Source organism: Ranitomeya imitator, chromosome 1 (genome assembly GCF_032444005.1).
Source record: "Ranitomeya imitator isolate aRanImi1 chromosome 1, aRanImi1.pri, whole genome shotgun sequence".
In the NCBI taxonomy this organism is placed as follows: domain Eukaryota; kingdom Metazoa; phylum Chordata; class Amphibia; order Anura; family Dendrobatidae; genus Ranitomeya; species Ranitomeya imitator.
Window position 1 is genome coordinate 14,403,484 of NC_091282.1, and position 18,258 is coordinate 14,421,741.

At 42.4% G+C, this 18,258-nt stretch overlaps 1 pseudogene; it reads left to right on the forward strand.

Annotated features, from left to right (window-relative positions):
- LOC138658406 (zinc finger protein 585A-like) overlaps positions 1 to 18,258 on the forward strand; it is a 108,819-nt pseudogene that overhangs the window by 21,046 nt on the left and 69,515 nt on the right.

An 18,258-nucleotide genomic window follows, 5' to 3' on the forward strand; every position in this document is an offset into this window, starting at 1 on the left:
AGGTCTGATACCCCTGCTCAAACCCTGGTACAGGTGAGGTTCTGGGAGTTTGGGTCTCACACTGTTGTCTAGGTTATAATTCCTAGTACCTGCCCTTGTTCCTTTATAGGACAAGAAAGCCCCTAAAAGGTCCATGACACCATCAACATCTAAAAAGAAAGGAAAGAGATGTGCCATGTGTAATACTAAACTGCCGGACACATATGGGAAACAGTTATTCCCGGAGTGTATTGCCAAGGTGGTTAAAGATGAACGCCCCTCATTTATGACCGATATAAGGACCATAGTAAGAGAGGATGTTCAGAGTTCTGTCACAGAGTTAGTCACCCCACAATCCTTTCGGATGGCTGCCAGGCGAAAAAGACCATGACGGGAGATGAAATCCAGACCAGAAGGGGAGAAATTATCAAATTACACTGACCCTGAACAAGAAGAAAGGGAAGAATTTGTTACAATACCTGCAGAGGAAAAGAAGTACCTTTTCTCTTGGGAAGATACTGACGCTCTATTATCAGCCGTCAGGAATACTATGAAGGTGGTGGATACCCACCAGCCCCCTCCTCAATGCAAGATGAAGTGTTCGGAGGTTTAAGGAGCTGTGTGAACAAAGTGTTCCTGGTCAATAAGCATATTAAAGGCATTATCCTAGAGGAGTGGGAAGATGTGGAAAAGAGACTGACAATTCCAGGAAGTTTGACATCACGTCTACCTTTTGAGTCGAATGACATACAATTTGGAAAGACTCCTAAGGTGGATATCCCTATAGCGAGGGTAGAAAAGAAAACGACTATCCCCTTTTAAAACTCGTCATGACTAAAAGATCCTAAGGCCAGAAAGGCAGAGGGTCATCTCATGGGAGACATCTGCAGCTACAATTCAGGCTAATATAGCCTCTACCTCTGTGGCAAGATCCATGAATGTATGGATGGATGGAAGAGTTGGAGTCTCATCTAAGGAAGATACCTAGAGAGTAGATGTTGGAATCTATGCCATTACTCAAAATGGCGACAGCTTTTACGGCGAACACCTCAGCAGAATCCATTAGATTTGCCGCAAGGAATGAGAAGCTAGCCAATACAGCTGGACGAACAATATGGCTGAAAATGTGGTCAGGGGGTTGTCACTCTAAAATTAAATTGTGCTCCATCCCCTTTTCTGGCCTTCGAATGTTTGGTCCTGTACTGGACAACATGTTGGAAAGGGTGTCGGATGAGAAGAAGGGGTTTCCAGAAGAGGAACCTAAAAAAAGTTTCATCCTTATTCCAGTCAGGAGCCGGAATACAAAGGTAAAGGGAAGACCGGTAGATGGAGCTACCCGAAGGGCAGTAAAGGAAGACGTGCCTTTTCCCGTTCAGCAAATAGTGCACATAAGCAAGGACCCAAGGAAAGTGGGGGGAAGGCGCCACAACTTTATTCTGGCACGGACAGAGGTATCCAAGAACCCATGGATACTGCAAACGATAGCAGAGGGTTACAAGATACAATTCGTGCAGGTACCCAAGGAAGATTCCACCTGACAACTATCCAATCTCCCCAGGTCACAACAAGGCTGCTGCAGATGTAAAGAAGTTGGTGAATTCAGGAGCAGTGGTTCCAGTGCCAGAGTCAGAATGGGGTCTCTGTTACCACTCGGGTCTGTTTTCAATGAAGAAATCGGTGGGAGACTATTGCAACATAATAAATCTGAAGTCATTAACCCCTTTCTGACATGCGCCGCACCTATACTGCTCTGCGGGAGGTGTGTTCCCGCAAAGAGAAGTATATGTACGGCAGCACGATCGCGCAGCCTCACGCTGAGCGCCGCAGTTATCGTGTGCAGGTGTCAGCTGTATGTGACAGCTGACACCCCGCAGCAACGCCCACGATCGGTGCTAGCATCAGTTGTGGGCATTTTAGCCCTCTGATGCCACTGTCAGTAGTGACATCGACATAGAGGAGGATCGCACAGGGAGGGGGCTCCCTGTGCGCTTTCATCAGGACAACACAATGCTATCTCTTTGTCCTGATGGTCTCCATAGAGACCCCCGGACCCAAGATGGCTGCGGGGTCGTACAAGGAAGGTGGTTTGTGGGCGCCTGCTCTCAGGTACCTGGGTGTGGTTACACCTATGTAAAGGAGGTGTGTGTAGCACATGGTGAGTGTTTGGGAGTCTGCAAGTGTGGACACACTTCCATGTGTCCTGGCCGGACACTGCACAGGGGTCCTGTGTGGTCTGAGTGTGCAGACCAGGATGGTACAGGTGCAAGGTCCTGAGAGAAACCTCGGTGTTGGGTGTGCTAGCCCTGAAGAGCACGTGGTGGGACTTTGCTACTGTTGGCCTGGGACTTACTAAACTAATAAATAAACTAAGGGAAAGTAATAATGTTTTACAGTTAGAAACCCCCCCCCCATAAAAAAATAGATACTTTATTAGATAACCATAATTGAAAAAATAAGGCTAAAAACCTATAAAACCCTATCAAATACGTTCAGTCCTTCAGGGGAGAGGAATATAATCCTCTACAGTAAACCCTAATACATACTGGTAGAATGCCCCACACGAAAAAATGTAGATATCATAACAGACGTGATAAAACAATTTGTGATATCAAGTAGCAGCTATAAGGGTGTATCGATATAAGTGGAAATATCCCTCCAGGCTACAAAAAATATACCTACGAGCTGATACTACCTAGATGCGGAGGTTGGCACCCTAGGGGAAGTATCGAGAATGGCGCCCCCGCTCGTACGATGACTATCCCTGGTCTCCTACCTTCTCCCTATAAGGGATAGGTGAAGAAACAGAAGGCCAGATGGCTGAAAATAACGTGTGGAAATATGTGATACCAATTATACAGCAACTCAGGCCCTCCCCTCCAATGTGATGTAAGGCCCAAGGATGGAGAAGACTAACTATGATATCACTATATATATCATTAATGACAAATGGAAACTACAGGACATACAAAATAAATAAACCAGTACTATTGTTGACTAATAAAAGATCCATAACCAATGCTACTTAGAACTGACTAGTAATACACATATACCATATAGATAAACAACACAGTGCCACCACAAACACCTAGATAAATAACAAATAAATACATTCAGCAATGTGGATAATGCAGTTAATAGACAATACAGTCAAGATAGTGATGATATACTCATCTACTGCATTCAATCGTCCACAGCTGATGATCAATCCAGATGTAGTGGCTCAAAACACAATGACTGCGCGAACAACACCTCCAAAACACCTCTCGACGCGTTTCCCCCACATAGTTGGGTTCATCAGGAGAGACTAGATAACGACATGGCAGTAACAAATAACAAAGATAGGGTTGCTGTATAATTGGTATCACATATTTCCACACGTTATTTCCAGCCATCTGGCCTTCTGTTTCTTCACCTATCCCTTGTAGGGAGAAGGTAGGAGACCAGGGATAGTCGTAGTAAGAGCGGGGGCGCCTTTCTCGATATTTCTCTTAGGGTGCCAACCTCCGCATCTAGGTAGTATCAGCTTATAGGTATATTTTTTGTAGCCTGGAGGGATATTTCCACTTATATCGATACACCCTTATAGCTGCTACTTGATATCACAAATTGTTTTATCACATGTCTGTTATGATATCTACATTTTTTCGTGTGGGGCATTCTACCAGTATGTATTAGGGTTTACTGTAGGGGATTATATTCCTCTCCCCTGAAGGACTGAACGTATTTGATAGGGTTTTGTAGGTTTTTATCCTTATTTTTTCAATTATTGTTATCTAATAAAGTATCTATTTTTTATGGGGGGGTTTTCTAACTGTAAAACATTACTGTTGGCCTGGGTATTGGACGGTCCCAGCTGGGGATGGACGTCCTGAATAGTACCCGGACAGGCCATCTGTGTGATCCCGAGTAACCTGGGTGTTGGGAGGTCCTGGGAGGAGGACTGGATCCCTGAACACCACGAGGTGAGGACAGGGATCTGCAGAGCCAGAAACAGGTCCCGTGTGGTACTGCCAGTGGAAAACCTGCAGCACTGACGAGCAGGTAATACCAGACTGTTTGTTTGGCTCCAGAGCGAGCCGGAATATTGGACTCCACCAAGAGTGTATAGTCACCGTCCTGATGGAACAGAGTCACGCTGTGAACATTGTTACTTTGATTTGCCGTGATATGAAGATTGTTGTTTTGCGTTTTCTGCCACTGGGGTTTATGGAGTAATAAACCCAGTGGAGTCTTTGAGGAGAAAATGTATTGCCGTGTGTTTTGTCGCTGCCAAGCGAGTATTCCCCAACCCGCAAGTAAGTGCAATCTTACAATATATGTGTGTGTGTATATATATGTATGTATCCAGAAAAATTGGAGGCAGCGCACTGTTTGTAGTGAAGAGGAGCCATTTAATCAGCCCAGAAGGCGACGTTTCGTTTTTGAGATGGAACAATAATGCAGATACATTTATTCTTGACGCCTTCCTGTAATTTGGGGATAATTCCCTCTATTGTAAAGATGTGAGATGCGGCTTCAGAGGAGAATATTATCCATGGAAGAGTTTGGGGATGAGACCCATTTCGTTAGCGAGGCTTGTGTCTCCCCCATTCCCCGTGTGGTGGGTCCCCAGTAATGGGGGCGTTCTCACCATTATGGATTTCTCCCAGCCCTTCTAATATCTCATGTTAATGGGAATCCTCTGTAGAACCTGCTGGAGAACGAGTCTCATATCTATGGTGCGATGTGATTTTTATTAGCATTATACTTATAGTGACACAAATATTGTTCAATATCAAAGTGCTGCTATATTAACCCTCTATGTGCTGTATGTTTAGTTTATCTGTATATATATATATATATAAGATGTAGCTTATCAGTCGTTATATGAATATATTGCAGCGCTGAGGTTTCGTTCCTTTGTAACATGCTTGAAAATGATAGACTTACAACTATGGTGTTTTATATTATCACAAGATGAGAGCTGAATTATAACCGTGCTATAACACCGCTGTACATTTATTTTTCTGTTTATATATATATATATATTCTTTTTTTACACAAGGGAGTGTGGCAAGTCACGGATGTGATTAACAAGGCTGCTCACCTGTTTTATCATTACCAATTGGTGTCTAAATGCAGATTTTTCATTGCCTTTTCTATCTATATTCATGCACTGCACTTTATGTGATGAATAATTCCTGTATCACTGCCTGCACTTTATGCATATTAATTGTAATGTAATTACATGCTCTTACAATGATGATTAATGCAAATGATTATAATCATGTATACTCTTCATATACCTGGCACTTTCACATGTTCACTGCTTGAGAAAGGTTCCTGGTGGCACCGAAACGTCGCCCTCTGGGCTGATTAAATAGCTCCTCTTCACTATAAACGCTGCGCTGCCTGCAATTTGTCTGGATTTATATATTGAGGTTTGGTATTTGCCTGGGGGGCTCTGCACCCGGACTCTGACTTTGTGCTGCTCTATTTTTCTTCTATATATACCTATACTACGTGTAGACATTTATTTTCTCTCAAGAAAAGAGGAGGGGGGGAGAGGGAAGGTTAGGAGCTTGACACGCCGAGATATGCATCTGTAAACCGTTGCAAATGAATATAGCTGGTGGGTGCCGTACCTGCTGGTGATTTCAGCTGAAGTAGAGGAAAGGAAAAGGGAATATCCAGCACGTCCATCCAGTGTAAGTAAAATATCCAAAATTTATTGAAACATTTTAAAAAACAATATTAAAAAAGAGAGAGGGAGACTCTCTCTGCCTGACGCGTTTCTGGCGCACCACGGCGCCCTTAGTCATAGGAACTAATACCATATAGATGAACAGGTTTATATATAGCAAGGAACCAATCACAGACATAGCAATCAATTACATTGAAAAAAGCTGCAGCTAGACACACAACAAGACTTTTTCTCCTATTTCAAATACACTGAAATTGCATAAATATATACTTTAAATTGTGGCAAGATATATCTGTTAGTTCAATATATGTAAAAAAGGTCATTCCTGTAATTCATACCGTGTGGATGTTTAGTGTCTAAAGTCAGAATCCAAAAGGCTTCCCGCAGTGCTAATTGTTTCTTCCAATCTCCACCTCTAGGTGACTGACTAACCCTTTCTATGCCAAAAAATGAAAAATCTGATAGGGCTCCTTTATGTACAGAAATAAAGTGTTTCGTAGCCCCAGAATAGCCTGAATTATTGTTATTTATATTTGCTATGTGTCCTGAAATTCTTTTTTTGATTTTCCTTGTGGTGTAACCTATATAGCAAATGTTGCAAGCCTTACATTTTATGCAGTATATGACGTGGTCAGAATCACAATTAATAAATGATTTTATATTATAAGTAATATTGTGATTCGAGGAAAAGGTAGTTCTTTTGTTGTCTACAAATTGGCAGACATTACATCTGTTACCAGAACATTTAAAAAAACCTTTTATTGATAGCCATGATGTGGGAGTTTTTTTCTGGCGCACCATACTGGGAGACAAAATATTCCCCAGTGTGCAACCTCTCCTGGCCACTACTCTGCATCCATTCTGAAGAATTGTGCATAAAGATTTGTCCTGATTGACTACAGGGAGATATTTAAGAATGATCTGTCTAATTTTATTGTACTGACTGCTATAAGCGGTAGAAATTCTATTCTATTGTCAGTGTGATGTTACTGTACACCGCACTGAATTACCGGCTTTTATACAGAACACCGCTGCGTATTTCTCGCAAGTCACATGCATGGTCCGCGTGTAATCCGTATTTTTCTCGCCACCATAGACTTTCATTGGCGGAATTTTTTGCGCAATACAGTGACAAACGCAGCATGCTGCGATTTCACTCAGATCCTGAATATGGCAGAGAAATGTACGGCTGGTGGGAGCTGCCCCATAGAGAATCATTGGTCCGTGTGCAATGCGTTGTTTTTGTGAATACGTCCGTATTCCTCTCTTGTGTGACCCCGGCCTTATACTTCCTAAGGGGGAAACGCGTCGGGATAAGAGGGAGCTAAGAATGGCGGATAAGTACCACGACTGTGTGGAATTTCTTTCTCATGTCTTTTATACAGGATTATGCACCCAGTTATGTGCTGGTTTCTGAAATTAGGAGAGGAGTGCATTAATACCTATATTGTGAGGGATTTTTGTATGGCGAATTTATGTTCAGTTATGCACCCATTTTTTGTGAGGAGGGGCAAACAGAAGATATCACATTGGGCATTAGACTTTTGAATTAAGTGAACAGAAAGGGGTTAATTATCTAATGGTACCTTGTCATGTGATATCTGACTGTGCACCCATTTGATTGGCGTTCCATTAGTGATATTCTAGACCATATAAATATTATAGGCGCTGTGTAATAGAGATATGGATCATAGATTTTCTTTGTCTAAATTGTAGCCCCAAAGATGACTATTAATGTGATTGCATGCTCTGGCCATATCATCTTTGTTGGGGTATTAATGTGACTACACCTCTTGTCTGCATCCCTCCTGGAACATACAGCAATAACTACGAGATATTTATATCTTAGGTACTCCCTTTAATTGTTTTTGTATGTGTGTGTTTTTTTGTGTATATTATAGTGTGTAGGATGTTCTGGGTGCATTAGGGTCCCTAGGGCTACCGACTATCAGCGGGGGTGCCATCACGTCTACAGCTAGGGTGCCAACCTCATCACTACCGGAGATACCGCCTCATCCACACTGGAGCTGCAGCAACCCTCAACCTATTGTCTCCTTCCCCACCATCCTGTAGAATGTAAGCCCGCAAGGGCAGGGTCCTCGCCCCTCTGTATCAGGCTGTCATTGTTAGTTTGTTTACTGTAAGTGATGTCTGTAATTTGTATGTAACCCCTTCTCATGTACAGACCATGGAATCAATGGTGTTATATAAATAATTAATAATAATAATAGCCTCCGCTGGCAGATAGGATGAACTTTAGGGCTCATCTAAGCAGAGATTAGTCCTAGATATTTTTTTTCCACTATTGACTCTCCATTTTTCACTTTTTTAAGATAATCAAGTATTTTTAACCCTTTTAAATACATTAATAAAGGTTAATTTTTGAGGTCTGTTTGTGCCAATGTCACCATTTTATAAATGTTATTCACTTTACCTATTGTGATAATGTTATGGCATGTAGTTGTCTTCCTTATTACCGGTACTTTCAATGACGAGCGTCTTCATTTTGAGCTCCATCAAATTTCAAAATGCCTTTTGTGAATTTTTTCTTTCATCTTTATAGGAAATTCTTGTGATAAACTGTTATTATCACTAAATTGTAAAAAAGAAGATATAAGGAAGCACTCTAATGGAGGAAACCTCATTACCCTTCATGGACCTCCTGGACTTCACAGTACTTCACTTTATTATAATCCTCCTAATTATGAGGAACCCTCTCCTGAGCAATCTTGCATTGTTACTACAATTCCAGATGACAAAGTGGATACAAGATTTCAGTGTCACAAGGAATTTACTAAAAGCTCAGATTATCTAACTCAAAGCAAGCATGAAGGAGAGAAGCCATACTCCTGTTCAGAATGTGGGAAATGCTTTACAACGAAATCAAGATATATTATACATGAGAGAATTCACACAGAAGAAAGGCCATTTTCGTGTTCAGAATGTGGGAAGGCCTTCACAGATAAAAAGAATCTTCGTAGACATCAGATAATTCACACAGGAGAAAAGCCATTTTCATGTTCAGAATGTGATAAATCCTTCACAGGTAAAGGGAATCTTCGTAAACATCAGATAATTCACACAGGAGAAAAGCCATTTTCATGTTCAGAATGTGAGAAATCCTTCACAGATAAAGGGAATCTTCGTAAACATCAGATAAGTCACACAGGAGAAAAGCCATTTTCATGTTCAGAATGTGGGAAGGCCTTCACAGATAAAGGGAATCTTCGTAGACATCAGATAATTCACACAGGAGAAAGGCCATTTTCATGTTCAGAATGTGGGAAATCCTTCACAGATAAAAAGAATCTTCGTAGACATCAGATAATTCACACAGGAGAAAAGCCATTTTCATGTTCAGAATGTGAGAAATCCTTCACAGATAAAGGGAATCTTCATAAACATCAGATAAGTCACACAGGAGAAAAGCCATTTTCATGTTCAGAATGTGGGAAATGTTTTTTATATAAATCACAAGTTGCTGTGCATGAGAGAATTCACACAGGAGAAAAGCCATTTTCATGTTCAGAATGTGAGAAATCCTTCACAGGTAAAGGGAATCTTAGTAGACATCAGATAATTCACACAGGAGAAAAGCCATTTTCATGTTCAGGATGTGAGAAATCCTTCCCAGATAAAGGGAAACTTAGTAGACATCAGATAATTCACACAGGAGAAAAGCCATTTTCATGTTCAGAATGTGAGAAATCCTTCACAGATAAAGACAGTCTTATTAGACATCAGAGAGTTCACACAGGAGAAATGCCATTTTCATGTTCAGAATGTGGGAAGTACTTCATAGATAAAGCGAGTCTTATTAGACATCAGAGAATTCACACAGGAGAAAACACGTTTTCATGTTCAGAATGTGAGAAATCCTTCACAGAAAAAGGCAGTCTTATTAGACATCAGAAAATTCACACAGGAGAAAAGCCATTTTCATGTTCAGAATGTGAAAAATCCTTCACAGAAAAAGGGAGTCTTATTACACATCAGAGAATTCACACAGGAGAAAAGCCATTTTCATGTTCAGAATGTGGGAAATGTTTTAGACAAAAAGCAAATCTTGTAACACATCTAAGAATTCATACAAGGGAGAAACTGTTTTCATGTTTACAATGTGAAGAAACAAATTAAGAAAGATTCTCCATTTTGTACTTTGACTCCATTTTGCTGTTTTGATATAAATTTTGTTACTAAAGTTCACAGCTGTTATGAGACCTTGATTGTTGCAACCTGGACAGGACATGAGACTGAGGGTGTATTGTTCTACAAGACCTTGACGTGCAGACTGTTCCTGCATTCTTATAGGTTAATAACTGTGAGCGTGTTCTTATGCTGATTGGTTAAAGTATAATTTCTATGATTCTGAAAAGTGATACACAATAAACGGGGGCCAGAGATCTGCGCGATCCCCCAAAAAAAGAGACACATGTCTCCGTCTGGTCATTTTCAGTTGCCGGCAACGCCCTGCTTGTTAGACTTGAGTGAAGTCATACAGAGAAAAGCTGTTCTCATATTCAGAATGTGGGAAGTCTTTTTGTCATGGTTTCATCTTTACTATGGACTAGGGAGGCTGTGAGTAATGGCTCAACCTCGCAATGGGATCTGGTATATGCTGGACTGTCGGTATTGTGATCCAATCTGATCCTGGGTCATTCTGGCCTCACAGCATTTTGATCAACAGCCCTGCTGCTCAATCTGGTCAAGCCTTCGGGCATTTCCCCAGATGCCGCTCATCCTTGATAGCAGATTGGGGTCAGCTGTAGCTGAGCTTAGTTTGGTGTGTGCTTAGCTCTGTCTGATTGTGTCTTTCTTTGATCTTGTTGCCGGACGTAGGATTTGTCTTGACTATTCATGTGGATTATGCCCTCTGATCTTGACGCGCTCTGACTGCAGGTACCTGACCCCGTACTTGGCCTCTGACTGTCTGTTTTTCTTACTCCCTAGTCTTGACGTACCCTCCTGGTATTTGACCCTGGACTGTTACCTGACCACAACTTTCTCCTGCTGCTCTTTATCTTGTGCCCTCCTGGTATCTGACCACAGACCTCCTGTCTACCCTTTCTCTAGGCTTGTCCGTGAGTAGTGACTCAGTGTCACACATTTATACATATCTTAATCACATATCAGTACTGCACCTAAGATAAATAGTCGCCAGTAAGGCTGCCTTACTATGTACTGGCTAATGGGCACACTGCAGCGAGGGCGATATAACTACTGCCACTCAGGCGGTTACAATAATTATCAATGCTGTCCGTCTTTACCAGTTACCAACGGCTCAGGACACTTTCCGCTGCCACCAGCTCCTATTCCTAAATTGGTAATGGGTCAGGAGCCAACCCAATTAGTTGCATAATATACTTCAGAGGACAGTACGTTGTAGAGCAAGGAGAAATGAAGCTAGTAATTTTATATCTTTTACTCCAAAAAATAGACAGTGTTTTCAAATTGTCACGCACGCGCCCAGACTGAATGGCACGGGCATACGGGTGTGGTTTGTGGCCCCACTGTGCCACAAACCAGACTACCCTGGAAGGGGCGTGACTATGACAGCTGCCTGGGTTTTCACTGGAGCCTCTGATGGTGAGGTCAGGCTTGTGCAGCAGGCAGCTGCCAGGTGCTACTCCAGGGTGGTGTCTGGCTGTGGCTGCTGATCCCACTAAAGAACGGAGCGGGCACGGCTGGCACTCTGGCTGACAGGCGGGCACGGCTGGGACACAGGCAGGCAGACGGGTACAACAGAGACACTGGCGAGCAGGCGGACATGGCTGGCTCTCTGGTAGGCAGGCGGGTACGGCTGGAACATAGGAAGAACCGGTAGGGACCGGTCTGCAGGCAGGTATGAGAAACAGGTAGGAGCCTGTACAGACAGGAGGACTAAGTAACAAGTAGAAGGTGGAACTAAGAGAAGAGAAGGAGAAGGCAGAGCCAAGGGCGGAGCCGCAAGAGGCGGAGCCAAAGGCAGAGATGCTGGAGGCGGAGCCAAGAGCGGAGATGCTGGAGGCGGAGCCAAGAGCGGAGATGCTGGAGGCGGAGCAGGGACGCTGGAGGCGGAGCCAAGAGCAGAGATGCTGGAGGCGGAGCCAAGAGCGGAGACGCTGGAGGCGGAGCCAAGAGCGGAGACGCTGAAGGCGGAGCCAAGAGCGGAGACGCTGGAGGCGGAGCCAAGAGCGGAGACGCTGGAGGCGGAACCAAGAGCGGAGACGCTGGAGGTAACGCCAAGAGCGGAGATGCTGGAGGCGGAGCCAAGAGCAGAGACGGAGCCAAGTGCAGAAACACAGGAGGGGGAGACAGATAGAACCACAAAGAGCGGAGCCAGATAGAACCGCAAAGAGCGGAGCCACAGAGCAAAGCTAGAGAGTGCGAAGCAAGGTCTGAGTGCAGAGCCGCAAGAGTGCGGAGTGTAAGCAGACTGAGAACACAAGGAAAGACAAAGCAGGGAAGGAAGCCACAGACAAGGAGACCGAGAAAAGACAAAGTACAGACAAGGCAATGGAACAAGACACAGGGACAAAGACACAGGGACCAGGATATTCTGCCTCCTGGAGGGCGGACTACAAGATCAAGGCAATAGCACAGAGAAAAGCTCAGAGGGAGTAACTCAGAGCAAGGCCAGGCAAACTCAGCTGCTAAACACTAACTGAGCTAACACATTGCACAGGCCCAGAGCACAGGGTGGAGCTGCACTATATACAGGAGGCCTCTTGGTAATTGGTCAGGAACTGATTAGACAGGTGCACCTGATTCCTATAAGAACCAGAGAGTTCAGGCGCCGGCCCCCTATACACATAGCCATGAGGCATGCACAGAGCAGAGACACAGAACATGGAGCTGGCAAGAAACAGAAACCACATCATGGCCTGGAGCAGTGGGTAAGATTATGTGAGAGATGTGAGGCCATGCTGTGATGCCAGCAGAGTTGTTACACAAATGTTTAAAAAGATATTATAAAAGGAGATAATTATTGTATGTCCACCTTCTTCCCCTTTTTGAAGATAGGAACAACATTTGCTCTTCTCCAGTCTTCTGGGACTTCTCCTGTTCTCCAAGAATTTTCAAAGATTATGGAGAGTGGTTTAAAAATTTCTTCTGCTATTTCCTTCAGTACTCTAGGGTGTAATTCATCTGGACCTGAAGACTTGAATTCATTTATGTTAGCTAAGTGTTTCCTCACTATTGTTCTGTTTATAGATATCCTGGATTCTTCTATTCCCTTAATAGGACAGTGAATATCAGTTGATGTTCCATTTCCTTTCTGAGTGAAAATACATGTAAAATAGGAATTTAAAAGTTCGGCCTTCTCAACATCCTTTCTTACCATTTTATCATTTCCATCCCGTAAAAATCCTATAGCATCTTTGACTTTTCTTTTACTTTTGACATATCCCCAAAATCCTTTTTTATTGCTTTTGACGTCTCTTGCAAGCCTTAATTCATTGTATGCTTTAGTTAATCTGATTCGTGTCCTACAGACAGCATTATATTCTTCTTTAGATATGCCTACCTCTCTCCATTTGATGAACATTTCTTTCTTCCTTTTTAGCATAAACTTTAGATAAACTTCAGATGTCTATGTCATCGGCGGAGCATTGTTGCAGAGCCAGCTGCAGGCAGGGGTCCACGCTCCCCTGGTTGCAAGTAGGGCCGGCATTCAGCGGTTGTCCTCGGCAGCAGCACCACCTGCGCTGGTGCTGGCTTCTGCGTCCACTGGGCTATGAGGACGGGCTTGGTCCCCTATAAATCTTACCAGTTCTGTGACTATTTGGGCCTTGGTTTTGCCATGGGGTCTAGGCCGTGGTACATGCATATTCCAACAAGTGTCCTTATTCTGCTGGGTGTACCAGTCTTCTCATTTTGCAGCCATCATTTCCAAATAAAAGATAGCATAGAATAACAATGAGAAAAAGAGGGGGTAATCGAAAGCACACACGGTATCATCTCAGGACTAAAACACTGAGTTCGTTCTCCAAAACTTTTTCGCGCAGAGTCCTCGCTGGGAACCTCATAGAGTGACAACTAATGTATTGCATGTCTTCTCACGAGGTTAGCTTCCAGTTAAGTCTACACATGCTAGGCGCTGCGCTTTGAAAACGCACTGGGTGATGGCCCGGCCGATGCAGATGCCAAAAATGTATTTATCCTGCTTCCAGACCTAAGCTACGAGATTATATACCAGTTTAAGAGAATATAGGGAATGCCCCCGACCATGCTCTTACACAAAGCGGATTAGGCCTGCTCCCAGCACACTGGTTTCACATTACAGCTGCATTCTTAGCAGGGGGAAAGTTGGGAGGAAGGGAGGACGGAAAAGCCCACATCGTGTGTCTGTACTCAGCTCTTGGATGTAGCAGAGCTCAGTGTGCGTGATAATAGACAATCAAATACATTATATTCCTGACACCATAGTACCAGTGTGCTGGATGCAAGTGATTCAAGATAATGAAGTGCAGTTTTTAATTATTAGTGCCTAGGGTGGATGAGTCAATAGATATAAATACAAGTTTAAAGGAATTAGTTTTTTACCTAGAAGGGTATCCACAGGTAACGAAAGTCTTGCATCCCTCCACCCCCACATGTGTTTCGCTCTGCTTTTTCCAGGGGCATCACTATGTTCATTGGGCATTATGTATTAATTTGATGGTGTTACCCTCCGATTGGTTTGGGTTTTCTTTAGAGAGTTCTGATTATTAATTGTATATAATTTAGATTGTGAGCCCCATTGGAGACAGCGATGATAATGTCTGTAAAGTGCTGCGGAATAAGATGGCGCTATATAAGAAAAGCATAGTAATAAATCAAATCCTGTTAGACATGAGAAGTCATACAGGAAAGAAACTAATTATGTTCACTGTGCTTTATAAACTTTAATAAACAGTATTAAGCATAAATGAGTACACCCACTGTGATAAGTAAGATTTTAATACCTCACTGAACACGAGAACACTTTCTAAGATGTTGCCAATACGGAGGTTATTAGAACATTTTTATTAACCAATAACATGAAAGTTAGTTTAATCATATAACTCTCGTTACAAAATCTTCTTTTTGCATCAACGTATTTGAGTAAAACAGGAGTACACCCCACATCGAACACTGCTACAGCTAGTATTTTGTGTGGCCTCCATGATTATTAACCCCTTCATCACCAGATGTATTTTAGATTTTGCTTTTTGCTCCCTTTCTTCCCAGATAAATAACTTTTTTTTATTTTTCCGTCACTATGGCCATGTGAGGTCTTTTTTGCGGGACAAGTTGTACTTTTGAACGACACCATTGTTTTTAACACATTGTCTACTGGAAAAGGGGAAAATATTCCAAGTGTGGTGAAATTGCAAAAAAAGTGCAATTCCACAGGTTATTTTAATTTTTTTCACCATGTTCACTAGTTGCTAAAACTGACCTGTCATTATGATTTTCCAGGTCGTTACGAGTTCATAGACACCAAACATGTCTAGGTTCTTTTATATTTAAGGCCTATCGACTGTAAAAATCAGGCCACAGAATGTTTAAAGTTCAAAAATATAATTTATTATTAACAAACAGAGTAAAAAATACTTTCACCAATAATAACAAATGCCTCCAATCCAATGTCCGACTTTACATGAAATGCAGAAATACAGCAATCAAAAGTTTAATGTTTGTGCAAAATAACACTTTAAATGGTTAATTAACCTATATCCTTAAACTGATGGTAACATGTTGGTATCCTAAGGGGCTACTGGTGTATACAAGGGGATTCGTTTATACCATTATATATTATGTGTCCGTGTATCAAACTGAAATTCCTTAGATGTATCTGGTGGCCAATGAGGCTTATTTCAAAACATAAAGAAACTGGTCGTAATCCAGATCACATACCCCTGTATAACACCTAAATGGTACATAGGTTCAATGGTGTGGAAATAGACAACTAGGGCTTGATCCCCAAAGTGTGTCGTATGGCCAACAAGGCCTAAATCAAATCATAAACAAGTCCATCACAACGTAACTACATACCATAATTTATATGGCACCCAGGAGATAATATACCTGAAGTTGCACAAACATAAATAAAGGCCATCAATAGCCCTAATCCAAAATCATAATTACCGCTGCACGTACTTCACAGAAAGCCGGTGTGATACCCCAACGCGCGTTTCGATATAGTTCTTCTTCTGGGGGCGTGTATAAGAAAGAGGAAATGAGGGTCTATTTAAATGAATCACCAGCCAATCACCATCACATCAGAGAAAGTGCGTATTGAAGTAAGGGCACCGTCATTGTATTGTGCGCCGATATCCAGTGACGTGGATATCACGAGCCTGTGTTGCCAAGTAACCAGGTTGCCACCCACTGACTAACCCGGTTACCATGCTAAACGCAGGACACTTCCCATGCACAATGACGTGAATATCAGGTGCCTGCGTTGCTAGGTAACATACTGCCGCCCGCTGACTTACCAAATAACCATGCTCAACGTAGGACGCTGCCTCCATATTGTGCGCCGAGATCCGGGTGACGTCATTGTGGAGTGCCTATATTGCTAAGCGACCAAATAGCCGCTTGCTAACTAACCAAGTCGCCCTATACTGCGCAGATGCGAAAATGTGCTGCAACCATGTAACCCAAATACCCTTATGAACATATACGTTTATGCACAATAAGTGTAGCCAACAGCTACAAGAGTCCTAATATTTATCGGTACGAATGTGACAGCCGATTGTAAACAATATAAATGTCTAGTGCCATATTGCTAAATTATCTATACACTAGACTCCGTCGTTCTTCACATAAGGACGTACAGTGCGCAACTACAGGCAGATATCCCATCTCAATCATGGTACTACAACGCAACCTGGCAACAGAAAATCCCGGCACACAATCAAATACCTATCCATGAACACTCACGTTGACTAGTAATCATAACGCAGGTGTCATACAAGATGACAAATGGCACCACGAGGGAAATTTAGCACAAGCTGGAGCCAGCAACGTTCAGCTCAAGCCAAAACAACGCACAACCTGACAACCACCGATCCAAACCTCAAGTACAGTTGACATATATATTGATCTTATGCAGGTAAGTATAATTATACACAAAATCTAATAATGGACAACTGCTGTCCACTACAAGAGTGAACCACTTTATACAACCAGTACTATGGTATGTAAACAGCCCTAGATTAAAGAATCTGTACTCAAATCAAGTTTTCTATTAATATGATAACATATTGTTAAAAGCAGCGCAAAAATTGCGCTGAAAGTGAATGAATGTTAAAAATAGATAATAATCATTAATTGTACGTAGGTGAATTTAAATCAGGGAAGACAGGTTTATTGGCGCATGTAAATACGGGGGCCCATGCTAAAGGATTCACGCACCCCCGGACCGACCACGCCAGCACACCAGCCATAAGGGGTGGGGTGCCGGAGTGATACCAAGGCCAGGGGCGAGAAAACCCAACATGTGGCACACGCTGCCATGCGCACTAAAAACCAAAAAGAGTTGGTGATACCAACCTTATAGTGCTAGTGCAAATGTATATATATAATGGATATCTCCAATCTGGACTATATAACCCTTGAGTCCGGATAAATAGTATGTGACACAAGGTATATTCCATGCACTAAGACAGGACAATACCCCGAAAGTGCTGCGTGCAAACAAAGACTAAAACATCCATAGACAACTTTTGTTGAATCACATATCTTGTAAAATTCTTTTATACTTCACAATAGTCCAAAGAAGCCTTTTATCACTCTAAAGTTCAAAGTGCAAGGTCATTCTTGACCGGCAGGGCTGATGCAAATCAGATGTCCATTCCTTTCGGTAGCAGGTCGTATTTGGCAGATAGTATTAATGTAAGACAAATGTCCATCCTTGCTCATAAATTCAACTCGATGGATGATGTAAGGCTGAAGCTCAATAGATGTTGATACTATAGACTAATAGCGTGAAAGAAAATAAAAAAGGTTAAAATCAACATTAAACAAAACAAACAACATAACCCACACTAACCCATAAAACTGTATCAGACATAAATGTAGAACAAAGAAACACAATTACAAGAAAGCTCCAAAGCCTAAGGTTTCATTGAGTCCCTGAGGAGCCATAGTGCCCAACCGGTATATCCACCGACTTTCGACTTGGGCTAGGATTTTGCTGATATCACCTCCTCGTATCCCCATGCTAACAGAATCTATACCTCTCACTATCAGGCCCGCAGCACTGCATGCATGATATTTTTTGAAGTGTCTCGGCAGAGTTTTTAGACTAGTTTCATCACTTACTGCCTTAGCCCTTTCAATATCTCTGCAGTGTTCTCGTATTCGAATTTTCAACTCACGGGTAGTGAGGCCGACGTAGATTCTGCCACATGGGCAAGTGGCGTGATAAATGACTCTTCGAGTCGAACAAGTGATGTACTTCCTTATTTCATAACACTTGGACCCATCAAAATTAGTAAAACTTTTAGTTCTAATAGTATTGGAACAAGCCTTGCATAGGCCACATGGATGGAAACCCGCGTTGGTCACCTTTTTAGATTTATTTGATCCTGTTGGGTCATAAAAGCTGTGAACCAAGGTATCGGAAAGATTTTTGGATCTTCTAG